At 43.1% G+C, this 16,242-nt stretch overlaps 1 protein-coding gene and 1 long non-coding RNA gene across 2 annotated transcripts in view; both read right to left on the bottom strand.

Moving 5' to 3' along the window:
* Positions 1 to 1,421: 1,421 nt before the first annotated feature.
* On the bottom strand, positions 1,422 to 4,327 carry LOC149645070 (uncharacterized). Its single transcript, XR_016372021.1, has 3 exons — positions 4,169 to 4,327; positions 3,867 to 4,012; positions 1,422 to 3,665 (listed from the first exon to the last, which is right to left on the bottom strand). It is a non-coding gene; the product is annotated as an uncharacterized LOC149645070 (long non-coding RNA).
* Positions 4,328 to 4,405: 78 nt separating this feature from the next.
* LOC149645069 (uncharacterized) overlaps positions 4,406 to 16,242 on the bottom strand; it is a 90,746-nt gene continuing 78,909 nt past the window's right edge. Inside the window, exon 4 of the mRNA XM_089850421.1 lies at positions 4,406 to 4,675. The gene's annotated coding sequence lies outside the window, so the exon portion shown is untranslated. The remainder of the gene's footprint in view (positions 4,676 to 16,242) is intronic.

The raw sequence follows: 16,242 nt of genomic DNA, 5'->3' as shown, positions 1-16,242 counted from the left end.
TAATGACTTCGAGAAGCAAGCTAAGGCCTGGACTCTGGCGGGTAAATCAATTATTTTCCGCAATAGGCTTAGTGAATCGTAAAGTAAATAATTGAGACCTGAGGTGAAGAAAACTTTGGGTTTTAATTTTCGTGTCTGTAATGAAGGGACATTAACGGCCGAAAGTTAATTACACGTTTAAATAATCAGGTTTAGATTTTATAAGAGAAGAAACTATCATGGTGACCATCAGGTCAATGAAAGGGGTAATCGTTATCGGGTTATAGCTTAGAAGTTTTCATTCTTATTTTGGTGCGCATTGACTTTCAGTCTAACCACATGTCAGCTTTGGTGATATTTAACGTTGACACTTATGTTGGCAAACTAAGAATATCGTTGAGGTGAAACGAGACAATAGTGTTTATACTGCTAACCAGTTGTGTATGTAGCTATAAGAATATAGGGTTAACAGAGAGGCGTAGACAATTGAGCCTTTTCAAACACATAAAGGTTATATCTCTCCAAAATTTATACCCTTCATTTCCTGTTTTTCCCCATTTACTGATTTAAATGTGTCCAAGACATATCTTTATTGGATGGAAGTGTCGTCTGCTTTACTACTATATTCGCTATGCTTGGAATACTGCTTTAATAATTCGTAAATTTTTAGATCAAAAAAGAGAAATAATTCTATATCTAGGTTAATAAGTTTGTAGTAGTAGTCCTCTTCTTGACTCGGAGAGGTAATATTTTGGTTTTTCCAACTTGTTTTTATTTCATTTCGAAATCAGCATTGATTTTGGATTTCTTAAGTTGGATTTCACGGTTACCGTACGGGATTTCATCAATGACCGACCCCTCGGCCATTACAGTGTAAACTAATGATAATTTTTATCTTACCTTCAAAAGAGCTCAATGAAAAATTCATCAAGTACAATTCGACCGGGTATCCTTGACATTTTACCAAGTACGATTCGAACCGACACCTCGGAAACCTAACCAAGTCCAATTCTAGCCAACAATCTTTCAGAAGGATGCTATCTTGTTAAAATAGTTCTTAACGAAAAGGGTGTAGTTGTAACGTTACTCGGTGCGTTAAAGGAGGTAGATGTTCGTTCCTCATAGACCCACCTCTTTCAAATTCATTAATTCTTATAACTATCAAATCTTTTTGTAAGTCTATCGAAACAATTAATTTATGAGCTAAGTTTTATAAGATACCAAAATCAAGAAAAAAATATATATTATGAAACAATACTGTAGTGTTCCGGTATTTACCTATTAACTAATATTAAATTTGAAGTACAGTATGCGAGAAGATAATACAACTACTATACCCCTAGTCAACTGTTTTATCACCTTGTATAATACACTGTATAGGTTTTTTATAGCAATAAAATTAATTCCGTTAAAACAATAGAATTTGTTTATTTTTATTATAATTTAATTTAAACTTCAACCATAGGGCTATTTATGCCGCTTTTAACAAAATGCAATTATATTGATTTTTATTTAAAGTGCAAGCAAGAGGGGTTTCACCTTCTGTATTCCTTAGTAGATGGCAACCTGCGCCTTCCACGTTAAACAATCCAAGTTCAATATCCTAGATAGGAAACATGCCTTTTTCCAGACTTTTTGTAACGAATTCGAAATCCTGCTCCCGAATAAAATCACTAATTTATATAGTGACTCAATATGGTAAGTCTCCTTCCTCAAAACTCATGTCACACATATTACGTATAAGCCACCTGCATTGTTGTTGAACTTGTCGGGATAAAGAGGTAAATGAACATGGTGACTGGAAAATCCATACTTAGTGTTCTCCCGTTAATTTCATATACATCGTTAATTCCTTAACAACCAATGAACCACGAACTTAAAAACAATTGACGATTCTTTCTAGATTTGTCCGTCTTTTCTTTTTAGATTAAATGGTGATGAAGGTCTGATGTATAGAGTCTTTTATAGTAAAATATCTAGCTCATAAAATTTTCTACAAATTCCAAAGTTATCAGTACCAAATACTTCCTAACCGGGGAAACCAACTTTTCAATTACCTACAGGGATGGGAAACAATACTTGAAATCATTTCTGTAATAAATTGACAAACAACAAGATGGTTAAGATATGTTGGAAATTAAAATGACAACATGATGATCAGGGTATACAGGGTGATTCAGAGATATATGCGTTCCTTGTAACAGTAGATTCATTGCAAAATTTGGAGTCGAAATTACCTGAGTGGTTTTGGTCTAAACCTAACCGTTACAGAGTTACAAGCTCTTAAACTCCGGGCCCATTTGGGCCCTAATACGCCCTTCAGACGGTGCGTAAAATCTTGGTCAAATAAGACATATCTTGTTTAATACTCTTGTTACTTTAAAAAAAACAAAACAAACAGATCGTAAAGCGATTTTGGTTAAACGAAATTCAGGTTTTCAGAACAAACTTGCGATATCTAACAATGCCTCTCACTATCTTTCTCAAGCAAGCAGTAGTTTTAACGCGTCGTCTGAAGAGGTTATTAAACAAGAGGTAAAGAGTAGTTTAAAATAAGCTATTGCCAAATTAAGAAGTTCTTACAAATTCTCATTTTTGCCTCCAATTTTCCGCTTATACACAGTTAGAGCTTTTCACCCTCTTCAGACGAAGCATAAAAAGTACTCCAATACGTCAGGGTTTAAGTCGAGATGCTATTTGCGAGGATAAAATTCAGAGGCCAAACGTGCAGGCTTTACTTTCAATTTAAAACGACAATTTTTGGAAATTTCTTTATTTCGGCGTAAAAAAATAAATAAATTGAAGGAAAAAGGTCTTCAACGTCATATTAAAGTAGTTGCTCAAACAGAGCACCATTGCCGTTGATGCATGCCGGAGTTCGGCGTCTAAAAGACCCTTGCACACTGTTTAGCATTTCCGGATTTGCTCGAATGGTCGCAGCAGCATGTTGAATGCGCTCTCAAAGAACCTCTCTTGTTGGCACGGGTGAAAAGTAAACCATGGCTTTCATGGTTCCTCACAAGAATAAATCCAGTGGATTTAAATCTGGAGAACGGGGAGGCCACAGCACTGGTCCAGCGCCTCCTATCCATCCTCCTGGATATTGTTCGTTAAGAAATTCCCGAACCGCACGACTGTAGTGCGCGGGAGCACCATCCTGCAGGATCCACATGCTTGCTCGGGTAACCAAAGGGATATCTTCCAATAGTAAAGGTAGATCTTGACGAAGAAATTCTAAATACGCTTCACCAGTTAGACTTGGTGTAAGCGTAAACGGACCAACAAGATGGTTGCCAGACATTTATGGAAACCTGATGCTGATGACTTTCTTCTCGAGTTAGATGAGGGTTTTCTGCATTCCAGTGGTACAAATTGTGAAGGTTTATTATGCCTGTTCTGGAAAAATGCGCTTCGTCCATGGAAAGAATGCTTGACAGGAAGTTGGGATAGTTTGCGTCGCGTTGTAATAACCAACGGCTGAAATTAACTCGCTGTGATTAGAGGCCATAAAAACCCAAGCTGATTTTATGGCGGCCCATACTACAGCCTTGAATGCCAACACTGCAGCGATAATGGCTCAAAACTGAGGCCTTGAAAACTCAAACTGAAGCAATGAATGCCCAGACGGAGGTTATGAAGCTTTTAGTGAGTAATAGCCAGAGAGGAAATCCACGCACTTAAAAAACCTATCAAAATGTCTTGAGTTAATTTGAATGTTTTATTTTGTGTTTAGTAAAGGGTTAAAGGTCGAGTGCTCATAAAAGAGTTCACGTCGCGGTCATGATAAAGGGTTCAAGGTCGAGTGCTCATAAAAGAATTCACGTCGCGGTCATAATAAAGGGTTCAAGGTCGCGAAAAGGGATCCGTTCACCTTTGGTAATACCCACAATTACGATACCATTCCGTTATAGATCAATTAATGATTGCCTGACGAGCCGTCCAGCTTGAAGCAATTCATGATCATGTAGGGCATTGTGTACTTCGTGTTCGTCGTCATTATCATGATGGGGACAAGTGGCTTGATTTGGTGGAGCTGCAAAGACACGCCACAGATTATAATTTCTTGGAAATAAAAGTGAATCATGATCTAATAATTTCACATTGTTTCAAGCACTTCAACTTACAAGGGCTATAGTAAAATGATGTACATGAATAATTGCAACGTTTAAGATAAATGAACATAATTTACCACATTCTCTAGGCATCTGATCCAAACAGAAATTGTGGAGTATGCAGCAAGCATAGATAATTTTTGCCACTTTCTTAGGGTTGTAGCAAAGTGCTCCCCCTGACGAGTATAAGCATCAGAATCGGCTCTTCAATATGCCATTGACTCGCTCGATGACATTGCGACCTACATTAATAATATATTTGATTTAGCTTCTACCTTCACAATGCTTTTCCCCAAAAGCGTCATTTCCATTTGATCAATATTTAAATATTTGCCGTGCCACATGCAATTAACTGGCATATGACGTTGATTGTAACGTTCTTCATTTGGGTTGGCTGCTTGGTGTAGCGGTGTCATCAGAAATGGCTGTAGTGGGTAGCCACTATCACCCAGAAGATAACCCTGAGGCATTTTACCCAACTTGAAATATTTCAGAATGTTACTATGACGCCAAATAAATGCGTCATGGGTACCTCCAGGCCAATTAGCTATAGCGTTAGTTATGCGACTTGAATTGTCGCGAACCTGGAACATAACAGATGTTCATTAATTCTGAGAGAGCGGTAGCTCTCTTAGATAAGACTCTTAGATAAGACTTCATACTGCTCTTAATGTATAAGGAAGATTTTTTGTTTGGATGTAGTTTTTTTTGTATTGCATTAATTGTTCTGAATAAATTCCACAGAACTACAATTTGGGCCCTCAATATGTGGTTAAAATTTAAAAGAGATCCATTAATTGGTCTAATTTATAAAAAATAAAGTTGCTAAGGGTGGTTTTCATTTCTATAAAATTAATCACACCTTTTGATGAAAAACAGGAATTTTTCCCATAGAAATAACATGGGAAATTTTTGGAAAAAAACAAATCGGTTACTCGTGATTTAGAAAAACTATACGTTGGCTAGTTTTGGGAACGATCTTAAATGAAACTTTACACTATAATCTAGGACCATTTTTCTTGTTATTAAGAAAAATTAGTTTTAAGTATGTTTAATTTAAATTTTAAAAATTGCCCCAATCTGCGATATTTTAGCATTTATACACTGTTTTATTGGGAAATATCAGCGTGACCAATATTGGCCTTTTTTAACGTATAGTTGCCTCATAATCCGATTGTTTCTTCTTATTGCCTTTTGGTTGGAATGGCCTATCGATAGTGTGATAAGACGGTTTTAATATTGCCGTCGTGACGTTGATGCGGCCGCTGCGACGACTGGTAATTAAGGTAGATTACCGACGACTGGTAATTAAGGTAGATTACCGACGACTGGTAATTAAGGTAGATTACCGACGACTGGTAATTAAGGTAGATTACCGACGACTGGTAATTAAGGTAGATTACCGACGACTGGTAATTAAGGTAGATTACCGACGACTGGTAATTAAGGTAGATTACCGACGACTGGTAATTAAGGTAGATTACCGACGACTGGTAATTAAGGTAGATTACCGACGACTGGTAATTAAGGTAGATTACCGACGACTGGTAATTAAGGTAGATTACCGACGACTGGTAATTAATATAGATCACCGACGGCTGTCAATTAAGCTGGATTACAGACGGCTGGTAATTAAGCCAGATTACCGACGACTGGTCATTAGCCAGATTACCGACGACTGGTCATTAGCCAGATTACCGACTTGTGGGTGTTTGTAGGTACTTGTGGGTGCTTGTAGGAACTTGTGGGTGCTTGTAGGAACTTGTGGGTGCTTGTAGGTACTTGTGGGTGCTTGTAGGTACTTGTGGGTACTTGAGGGTACTTGTGGGTACTTGAGGGTACTTGTGGGTGTTTGAGGGTACTTGTGGGTACTTGAGGGTGTTTGTAGGTACTTGTGGGTGCTTGTAGGTACTTGAGGGTGCTTGTGGGTACTTGTGGGTGTTTGTAGGTACTTGTGGGTGTTTGTAGGTACTTGTGGGTGTTTGTAGGTACTTGTGGGTGTTTGTAGGTACTTGTGGGTGCTTGTAGGTACTTGTGGGTGTTTGTAGGTACTTGTGGGTGCTTGTAGGTACTTGTGGGTGCTTGTAGGTACTTGTGGGTGCTTGTAGGTACTTGTGGGTGCTTGTAGGTACTTGTGGGTGCTTGTAGGTATTTGTGGGTGCTTGTAGGTACTTGTGCGTGTTTGTAGGTACTTGTGCGTGTTTGCATGTACTTGTGCGTGTTTGTAGGTACTTGTGGGTGTTTGTAGGTACTTGTGGGTGTTTGTAGGTACTTGTGGGTGTTTGTAGGTACTTGTGGGTGTTTGTTGGTACTTGTGCGTGTTTGTAGGTACTTGTGCGTGTTTGTAGGTACTTGTGGGTGTTTGTAGGTACTTGTAGGTACTTGTGGGTACTTGTAGGTACTTGTGGGTACTTGTGGGTGCTTGTAGGTACTTGTGGGTGCTTGTAGGTACTTGTGGGTGTTTGTAGGTACTTGTGGGTGTTTGTAGGTACTTGTGGGTACTTGAGGGTACTTGTGGGTGTTTGTAGGTACTTGTGGGTGTTTGTAGGTACTTGTGGGTACTTGAGGGTACTTGTGGGTACTTGAGGGTACTTGTGGGTACTTGAGGGTACTTGTGGGTACTTGAGGGTACTTGTGGGTACTTGTGGGTGTTTGAGGGTACTTGTGGGTACTTGAGGGTGTTTGTAGGTACTTGAGGGTGTTTGTAGGTACTTGTGGGTGTTTGTAGGTACTTGTGGGTGTTTGTAGGTACTTGTGGGTGTTTGTAGGTACTTGTGGGTGTTTGTAGGTACTTGTGCGTGTTTGTAGGTACTTGTGGGTGTTTGTAGGTACTTGTAGGTACTTGTGGGTGCTTGTAGGTACTTGTGGGTGCTTGTTGGTACTTGTGGGTGCTTGTAGGTACTTGTGGGTGCTTGTAGGTACTTGTGGGTGCTTGTAGGTACTTGTGGGTGCTTGTAGGTTCTTGTGGGTACTTGAGGGTACTTGTGGGTACTTGAGGGTGTTTGTAGGTACTTGTGGGTGTTTGTAGGTACTTGTGGGTGTTTGTAGGTACTTGTGGGTGTTTGTAGGTACTTGTGGGTGTTTGTAGGTACTTGTGCGTGTTTGTAGGTACTTGTGGGTGTTTGTAGGTACTTGTAGGTACTTGTGGGTGCTTGTAGGTACTTGTGGGTGCTTGTTGGTACTTGTGGGTGCTTGTAGGTACTTGTGGGTGCTTGTAGGTACTTGTGGGTGCTTGTAGGTTCTTGTGGGTACTTGAGGGTACTTGTGGGTACTTGAGGGTGCTTGTGGGTACTTGTGGGTGTTTGTAGGTACTTGTCGGTGCTTGTAGGTACTTGAGGGTGCTTGTGGGTACTTGTGGGTGTTTGTAGGTACTTGTGGGTGTTTGTAGGTACTTGTGGGTGTTTGTAGGTACTTGTGGGTGTTTGTAGGTACTTGTGGGTGCTTGTAGGTACTTGTGGGTGTTTGTAGGTACTTGTGGGTGCTTGTAGGTACTTGTGGGTGCTTGTAGGTACTTGTGGGTTCTTGTAGGTACTTGTGGGTGTTTGTAGGTACTTGTGCGTGTTTGTAGGTACTTGTGGGTGTTTGTAGGTACTTGTGGGTGCTTGTAGGTACTTGTGGGTGCTTGTAGGTACTTGTGGGTGCTTGTAGGTACTTGTGGGTGCTTGTAGGTACTTGTGGGTGCTTGTAGGTATTTGTGGGTGCTTGTAGGTACTTGTGCGTGTTTGTAGGTACTTGTGCGTGTTTGCATGTACTTGTGCGTGTTTGTAGGTACTTGTGGGTGTTTGTAGGTACTTGTGGGTGTTTGTAGGTACTTGTGGGTGTTTGTAGGTACTTGTGGGTGTTTGTTGGTACTTGTGCGTGTTTGTAGGTACTTGTGCGTGTTTGTAGGTACTTGTGGGTGTTTGTAGGTACTTGTAGGTACTTGTGGGTACTTGTAGGTACTTGTGGGTACTTGTGGGTGCTTGTAGGTACTTGTGGGTGCTTGTAGGTACTTGTGGGTGTTTGTAGGTACTTGTGGGTGTTTGTAGGTACTTGTGGGTACTTGAGGGTACTTGTGGGTGTTTGTAGGTACTTGTGGGTGTTTGTAGGTACTTGTGGGTACTTGAGGGTACTTGTGGGTACTTGAGGGTACTTGTGGGTACTTGAGGGTACTTGTGGGTACTTGTGGGTGTTTGAGGGTACTTGTGGGTACTTGAGGGTGTTTGTAGGTACTTGAGGGTGTTTGTAGGTACTTGTGGGTGTTTGTAGGTACTTGTGGGTGTTTGTAGGTACTTGTGGGTGTTTGTAGGTACTTGTGGGTGTTTGTAGGTACTTGTGCGTGTTTGTAGGTACTTGTGGGTGTTTGTAGGTACTTGTAGGTACTTGTGGGTGCTTGTAGGTACTTGTGGGTGCTTGTTGGTACTTGTGGGTGCTTGTAGGTACTTGTGGGTGCTTGTAGGTACTTGTGGGTGCTTGTAGGTACTTGTGGGTGCTTGTAGGTTCTTGTGGGTACTTGAGGGTACTTGTGGGTACTTGAGGGTGTTTGTAGGTACTTGTGGGTTTTTGTAGGTACTTGTGGGTGTTTGTAGGTACTTGTGGGTGTTTGTAGGTACTTGTGGGTGTTTGTAGGTACTTGTGCGTGTTTGTAGGTACTTGTGGGTGTTTGTAGGTACTTGTAGGTACTTGTGGGTGCTTGTAGGTACTTGTGGGTGCTTGTTGGTACTTGTGGGTGCTTGTAGGTACTTGTGGGTGCTTGTAGGTACTTGTGGGTGCTTGTAGGTTCTTGTGGGTACTTGAGGGTACTTGTGGGTACTTGAGGGTGCTTGTGGGTACTTGTGGGTGTTTGTAGGTACTTGTCGGTGCTTGTAGGTACTTGAGGGTGCTTGTGGGTACTTGTGGGTGTTTGTAGGTACTTGTGGGTGTTTGTAGGTACTTGTGGGTGTTTGTAGGTACTTGTGGGTGTTTGTAGGTACTTGTGGGTGCTTGTAGGTACTTGTGGGTGTTTGTAGGTACTTGTGGGTGCTTGTAGGTACTTGTGGGTGCTTGTAGGTACTTGTGGGTGCTTGTAGGTACTTGTGGGTGTTTGTAGGTACTTGTGCGTGTTTGTAGGTACTTGTGCGTGTTTGCATGTACTTGTGCGTGTTTGTAGGTACTTGTGGGTGTTTGTAGGTACTTGTGGGTGTTTGTAGGTACTTGTGGGTGTTTGTAGGTACTTGTGGGTGTTTGTTGGCACTTGTGCGTGTTTGTAGGTACTTGTGCGTGTTTGTAGGTACTTGTGGGTGTTTGTAGGTACTTGTGGGTACTTGTAGGTACTTGTGGGTACTTGTGGGTGCTTGTAGGTACTTGGGGGTGCTTGTAGGTACTTGTGGGTGTTTGTAGGTACTTGTGGGTGTTTGTAGGTACTTGTGGGTACTTGAGGGTACTTGTGGGTGTTTGAGGGTACTTGTGGGTACTTGAGGGTACTTGTGGGTGCTTGTAGGTACTTGTGCGTGTTTGTAGGTACTTGTGCGTGTTTGCATGTACTTGTGCGTGTTTGTAGGTACTTGTGGGTGTTTGTAGGTACTTGTGGGTGTTTGTAGGTACTTGTGGGTGTTTGTAGGTACTTGTGGGTGTTTGTAGGTACTTGTGGGTGTTTGTTGGTACTTGTGCGTGTTTGTAGGTACTTGTGGGTGTTTGTAGGTACTTGTGGTTGTTTGTAGGTACTTGTGGGTGTTTGTAGGTACTTGTGCGTGTTTGTAGGTACTTGTGGGTGTTTGTAGGTACTTGTAGGTACTTGTGGGTGCTTGTAGGTACTTGTGGGTGTTTGTAGGTACTTGTGGGTGTTTGTAGGTACTTGTGGGTGTTTGTAGGTATTTGTGGGTGTTTGTAGGTACTTGTGGGTACTTGAGGGTACTTGTGGGTGTTTGAGGGTACTTGTGGGTACTTGAGGGTGTTTGTAGGTACTTGAGGGTGTTTGTAGGTACTTGTGGGTGTTTGTAGGTACTTGAGGGTGTTTGTAGGTACTTGTGGGTGTTTGTAGGTACTTGTGGGTGTTTGTAGGTACTTGTGGGTGTTTGTAGGTACTTGTGGGTGTTTGTAGGTACTTGTGGGTGTTTGCAGGTACTTGTGGGTGTTTGAAGGTACTTGTGCGTGTTTGTAGGTACTTGTGCGTGTTTGTAGGTACTTGTGCGTGTTTGTAGGTACTAATGGGTGCTTGTACTTGAGGGTGCTTGTGGGTACTTGTGGGTGTTTGTAGGTACTTGTGGGTGTTTGTAGGTACTTGTGCGTGTTTGTAGGTACTTGTGGGTGCTTGCAGGTACTTGTGGGTACTTGAGGGTACTTGTGGGTGTTTGTAGGTACTTGTGGGTGTTTGTAGGTACTTGTGGGTACTTGAGGGTACTTGTGGGTACTTGAGGGTACTTGTGGGTACTTGAGGGTACTTGTGGGTACTTGAGGGTACTTGTGGGTACTTTTGGGTGTTTGAGGGTACTTGTGGGTACTTGAGGGTGTTTGTAGGTACTTGAGGGTGTTTGTAGGTACTTGTGGGTGTTTGTAGGTACTTGTGGGTGTTTGTAGGTACTTGTGGGTGTTTGTAGGTACTTGTGGGTGTTTGTAGGTACTTGTGCGTGTTTGTAGGTACTTGTGGGTGTTTGTAGGTACTTGTAGGTACTTGTGGGTGCTTGTAGGTACTTGTGGGTGCTTGTTGGTACTTGTGGGTGCTTGTAGGTACTTGTGGGTGCTTGTAGGTACTTGTGGGTGCTTGTAGGTACTTGTGGGTGCTTGTAGGTTCTTGTGGGTACTTGAGGGTACTTGTGGGTACTTGAGGGTGTTTGTAGGTACTTGTGGGTGTTTGTAGGTACTTGTGGGTGTTTGTAGGTACTTGTGGGTGTTTGTAGGTTTGTGGGTACTTGAGGGTGCTTGTGGGTACTTGTGGGTGTTTGTAGGTACTTGTCGGTGCTTGTAGGTACTTGAGGGTGCTTGTGGGTACTTGTGGGTGTTTGTAGGTACTTGTGGGTGTTTGTAGGTACTTGTGGGTGTTTGTAGGTACTTGTGGGTGCTTGTAGGTACTTGTGGGTGTTTGTAGGTACTTGTGGGTGTTTGTAGGTACTTGTGGGTGTTTGTAGGTACTTGTGCGTGTTTGTAGGTACTTGTGGGTGTTTTTAGGTACTTGTAGGTACTTGTGGGTGCTTGTAGGTACTTGTGGGTGCTTGTTGGTACTTGTGGGTGCTTGTAGGTACTTGTGGGTGCTTGTAGGTACTTGTGGGTGTTTGTAGGTACTTGTGGGTGTTTGTAGGTACTTGTGGGTGTTTGTAGGTACTTGTGCGTGTTTGTAGGTACTTGTGGGTGTTTTTAGGTACTTGTAGGTACTTGTGGGTGCTTGTAGGTACTTGTGGGTGCTTGTTGGTACTTGTGGGTGCTTGTAGGTACTTGTGGGTGCTTGTAGGTACTTGTGGGTGCTTGTAGGTTCTTGTGGGCACTTGAGGGTACTTGTGGGTACTTGAGGGTGCTTGTGGGTACTTGTGGGTGTTTGTAGGTACTTGTCGGTGCTTGTAGGTACTTGAGGGTGCTTGTGGGTACTTGTGGGTGTTTGTAGGTACTTGTGGGTGTTTGTAGGTACTTGTGGGTGTTTGTAGGTACTTGTGGGTGCTTGTAGGTACTTGTGGGTGTTTGTAGGTACTTGTGGGTGCTTGTAGGTACTTGTGGGTGCTTGTAGGTACTTGTGGGTGCTTGTAGGTACTTGTGGGTGTTTGTAGGTACTTGTGCGTGTTTGTAGGTACTTGTGCGTGTTTGCATGTACTTGTGCGTGTTTGTAGGTACTTGTGGGTGTTTGTAGGTACTTGTGGGTGTTTGTAGGTACTTGTGGGTGTTTGTAGGTACTTGTGGGTGTTTGTTGGCACTTGTGGGTACTTGTGGGTGCTTGTAGGTACTTGTGGGTGCTTGTAGGTACTTGTGGGTGTTTGTAGGTACTTGTGGGTGTTTGTAGGTACTTGTGGGTGTTTGTAGGTACTTGTGGGTACTTGAGGGTACTTGTGGGTGTTTGAGGGTACTTGTGGGTACTTGAGGGTACTTGTGGGTGCTTGTAGGTACTTGTGCGTGTTTGTAGGTACTTGTGCGTGTTTGCATGTACTTGTGCGTGTTTGTAGGTACTTGTGGGTGTTTGTAGGTACTTGTGGGTGTTTGTAGGTACCTGTGGGTGTTTGTAGGTACTTGTGGGTGTTTGTAGGTACTTGTGGGTGTTTGTTGGTACTTGTGCGTGTTTGTAGGTACTTGTGGGTGTTTGTAGGTACTTGTGGTTGTTTGTAGGTACTTGTGGGTGTTTGTAGGTACTTGTGCGTGTTTGTAGGTACTTGTGGGTGTTTGTAGGTACTTGTAGGTACTTGTGGGTGCTTGTAGGTACTTGTGGGTGTTTGTAGGTACTTGTGGGTGTTTGTAGGTACTTGTGGGTGTTTGTAGGTACTTGTGGGTGTTTGTAGGTACTTGTGGGTACTTGAGGGTACTTGTGGGTGTTTGAGGGTACTTGTGGGTACTTGAGGGTGTTTGTAGGTACTTGAGGGTGTTTGTAGGTACTTGTGGGTGTTTGTAGGTACTTGAGGGTGTTTGTAGGTACTTGTGGGTGTTTGTAGGTACTTGTGGGTGTTTGTAGGTACTTGTGGGTGTTTGTAGGTACTTGTGGGTGTTTGTAGGTACTTGTGGGTGTTTGCAGGTACTTGTGGGTGTTTGAAGGTACTTGTGCGTGTTTGTAGGTACTTGTGCGTGTTTGTAGGTACTTGTGCGTGTTTGTAGGTACTAATGGGTGCTTGTACTTGAGGGTGCTTGTGGGTACTTGTGGGTGTTTGTAGGTACTTGTGGGTGTTTGTAGGTACTTGTGCGTGTTTGTAGGTACTTGTGGGTGCTTGCAGGTACTTGTGCGTGCTTGTAGGTACTTGTGGGTGTTTGTAGGTACTTGTGCGTGTTTGTAGGTACTTGTGGGTGCTTGTAGGTACTTGTGGGTGTTTGTAGGTACTTGTAGGTGTTTGTAGGTACTTGTGGGTACTTGAGGGTACTTGTGGGTGCTTGTAGGTACTTGTGCGTGTTTGTAGGTACTTGTGCGTGTTTGCATGTACTTGTGGGTGTTTGCAGGTACTTGTGGGTGTTTGTAGGTACTTGAGGGTGTTTGCAGGTACTTGTGGGTGTTTGTAGGTACTTGTGGGTGTTTGTAGGTACTTGTGGGTGTTTGTAGGTACTTGTGGATGTTTGTAGGTACTTGTGGGTGTTTGTAGGTACTTGTGGGTGCTTGTAGGTACTTGTAGGTGCATGTAGGTACTTGTGGGTGTTTGTAGGTACTTGTGGGTGCTTGCCCCGGGTGCTTGTGGGTACTTGCCCCGGGTGCTTGTGGGTACTTGCCCCGGGTGCTTGTGGGTACTTGCCCCGGGTGCTTGTGGGTACTTGCCCCGGGTGCTTGTGGGTACTTGCCCCGGGTGCTTGTGGGTTCTTGCCCCGGGTGTTTGTGGGTTCTTGCCCCGGGTGTTTGTGGGTTCTTGCCCCGGGTGTTTGTGGGTTCTTGCCCCGGGTGTTTGTGGGTTTTTGCCCCGGGTGCTTGTGGGTTCTTGCCCCGGGTGTTTGTGGGTTCTTGCCCCGGGTGCTTGTGGGTACCCAAACTTTTAATGATTTACGTTTTTTTTTGAAGTATCATTATAAATAAATGTCTGATTGAGCTAAAGTTATGGTCCCCTTTATAATTATATATGTTTCTGCTTAGTGCAGATTTTGAAAATGTAAAACTGTTTCTTAACATCCTTAATTAAAATGAAGACTGAAGGAACAGATATTAATCAAAAATGTCTTGATTAGAATCAAGACCTAAAAAGTATCGATAAGACTGAGCTTATCACTTGACTGAAGGATCAGATATTAATTTTTCTTTTTAATTGAAACTTGAAGGCATGCTTAAGAAAAAACAACGTTCCATTACCGTTTTCCGTTGAAATAACTTATTTTACAAGTAATCAATTTCAAAGATTTACTTATCTCGGGTTTTCGGGCACAATTCCATTCCCCCAAAACATTTTATCATTACAAGCACATTAAGGTACTTGTGGGTGTTTGTAGGTACTTGTGGGTGCTTGTAGGTACTTGAGGGTGCTTGTGGGTACTTGTGGGTGTTTGTAGGTACTTGTGGGTGTTTGTAGGTACTTGTGGGTGTTTGTAGGTACTTGTGGGTGTTTGTAGGTACTTGTGGGTGCTTGTAGGTACTTGTGGGTGTTTGTAGGTACTTGTGGGTGCTTGTAGGTACTTGTGGGTGCTTGTAGGTACTTGTGGGTGCTTGAAGGTACTTGTGGGTGCTTGTAGGTACTTGTGGGTGCTTGTAGGTACTTGTGGGTGCTTGTAGGTACTTGTGCGTGTTTGTAGGTACTTGTGCGTGTTTGCATGTACTTGTGCGTGTTTGTAGGTACTTGTGGGTGTTTGTAGGTACTTGTGGGTGTTTGTAGGTACTTTTGGGTGTTTGTAGGTACTTGTGGGTGTTTGTAGGTACTTGTGGGTGTTTGTTGGCACTTGTGGGTACTTGTGGGTGCTTGTAGGTACTTGTGGGTGCTTGTAGGTACTTGTGGGTGTTTGTAGGTACTTGTGGGTGTTTGTAGGTACTTGTGGGTACTTGAGGGTACTTGTGGGTGTTTGAGGGTACTTGTGGGTACTTGAGGGTACTTGTGGGTGCTTGTAGGTACTTGTGCGTGTTTGTAGGTACTTGTGCGTGTTTGCATGTACTTGTGCGTGTTTGTAGGTACTTGTGGGTGTTTGTAGGTACTTGTGGGTGTTTGTAGGTACCTGTGGGTGTTTGTAGGTACTTGTGGGTGCTTGTAGGTACTTGTAGGTGCATGTAGGTACTTGTGGGTGTTTGTAGGTACTTGTGGGTGCTTGCCCCGGGTGCTTGTGGGTACTTGCCCCGGGTGCTTGTGGGTACTTGCCCCGGGTGCTTGTGGGTACTTGCCCCGGGTGCTTGTGGGTACTTGCCCCGGGTGCTTGTGGGTACTTGCCCCGGGTGCTTGTGGGTTCTTGCCCCGGGTGTTTGTGGGTTCTTGCCCCGGGTGTTTGTGGGTTCTTGCCCCGGGTGTTTGTGGGTTCTTGCCCCGGGTGTTTGTGGGTTTTTGCCCCGGGTGCTTGTGGGTTCTTGCCCCGGGTGTTTGTGGGTTCTTGCCCCGGGTGCTTGTGGGTACCCAAACTTTTAATGATTTACGTTTTTTTTTGAAGTATCATTATAAATAAATGTCTGATTGAGCTAAAGTTATGGTCCCCTTTATAATTATATATGTTTCTGCTTAGTGCAGATTTTGAAAATGTAAAACTGTTTCTTAACATCCTTAATTAAAATGAAGACTGAAGGAACAGATATTAATCAAAAATGTCTTGATTAGAATCAAGACCTAAAAAGTATCGATAAGACTGAGCTTATCACTTGACTGAAGGATCAGATATTAATTTTTCTTTTTAATTGAAACTTGAAGGCATGCTTAAGAAAAAACAACGTTCCATTACCGTTTTCCGTTGAAATAACTTATTTTACAAGTAATCAATTTCAAAGATTTACTTATCTCGGGTTTTCGGGCACAATTCCATTCCCCCAAAACATTTTATCATTACAAGCACATTAAGGTACTTGTGGGTGTTTGTAGGTACTTGTGGGTGCTTGTAGGTACTTGAGGGTGCTTGTGGGTACTTGTGGGTGTTTGTAGGTACTTGTGGGTGTTTGTAGGTACTTGTGGGTGTTTGTAGGTACTTGTGGGTGTTTGTAGGTACTTGTGGGTGCTTGTAGGTACTTGTGGGTGTTTGTAGGTACTTGTGGGTGCTTGTAGGTACTTGTGGGTGCTTGTAGGTACTTGTGGGTGCTTGAAGGTACTTGTGGGTGCTTGTAGGTACTTGTGGGTGCTTGTAGGTACTTGTGGGTGCTTGTAGGTACTTGTGCGTGTTTGTAGGTACTTGTGCGTGTTTGTAGGTACTTGTGCGTGTTTGCATGTACTTGTGCGTGTTTGTAGGTACTTGTGGGTGTTTGTAGGTACTTGTGGGTGTTTGTAGGTACTTGTGGGTGTTTGTAGGTACTTGTGGGTGTTTGTTGGCACTTGTGGGTACTTGTGGGTGCTTGTAGGTACTTGTGGGTGCTTGTAGGTACTTGTGGGTGTTTGTAGGTACTTGTGGGTGTTTGTAGGTACTTGTGGGTGTT

This window comes from Phalangium opilio, unplaced genomic scaffold, assembly GCF_054372755.1.
Source record: "Phalangium opilio isolate 3A_F unplaced genomic scaffold, DU_Popi_V2 ptg000090l_1, whole genome shotgun sequence".
NCBI lineage: Eukaryota > Metazoa > Arthropoda > Arachnida > Opiliones > Phalangiidae > Phalangium > Phalangium opilio.
Note: the sequence above shows the minus strand (reverse complement) of the source record. Positions and strands in the feature narration are given on the sequence as shown.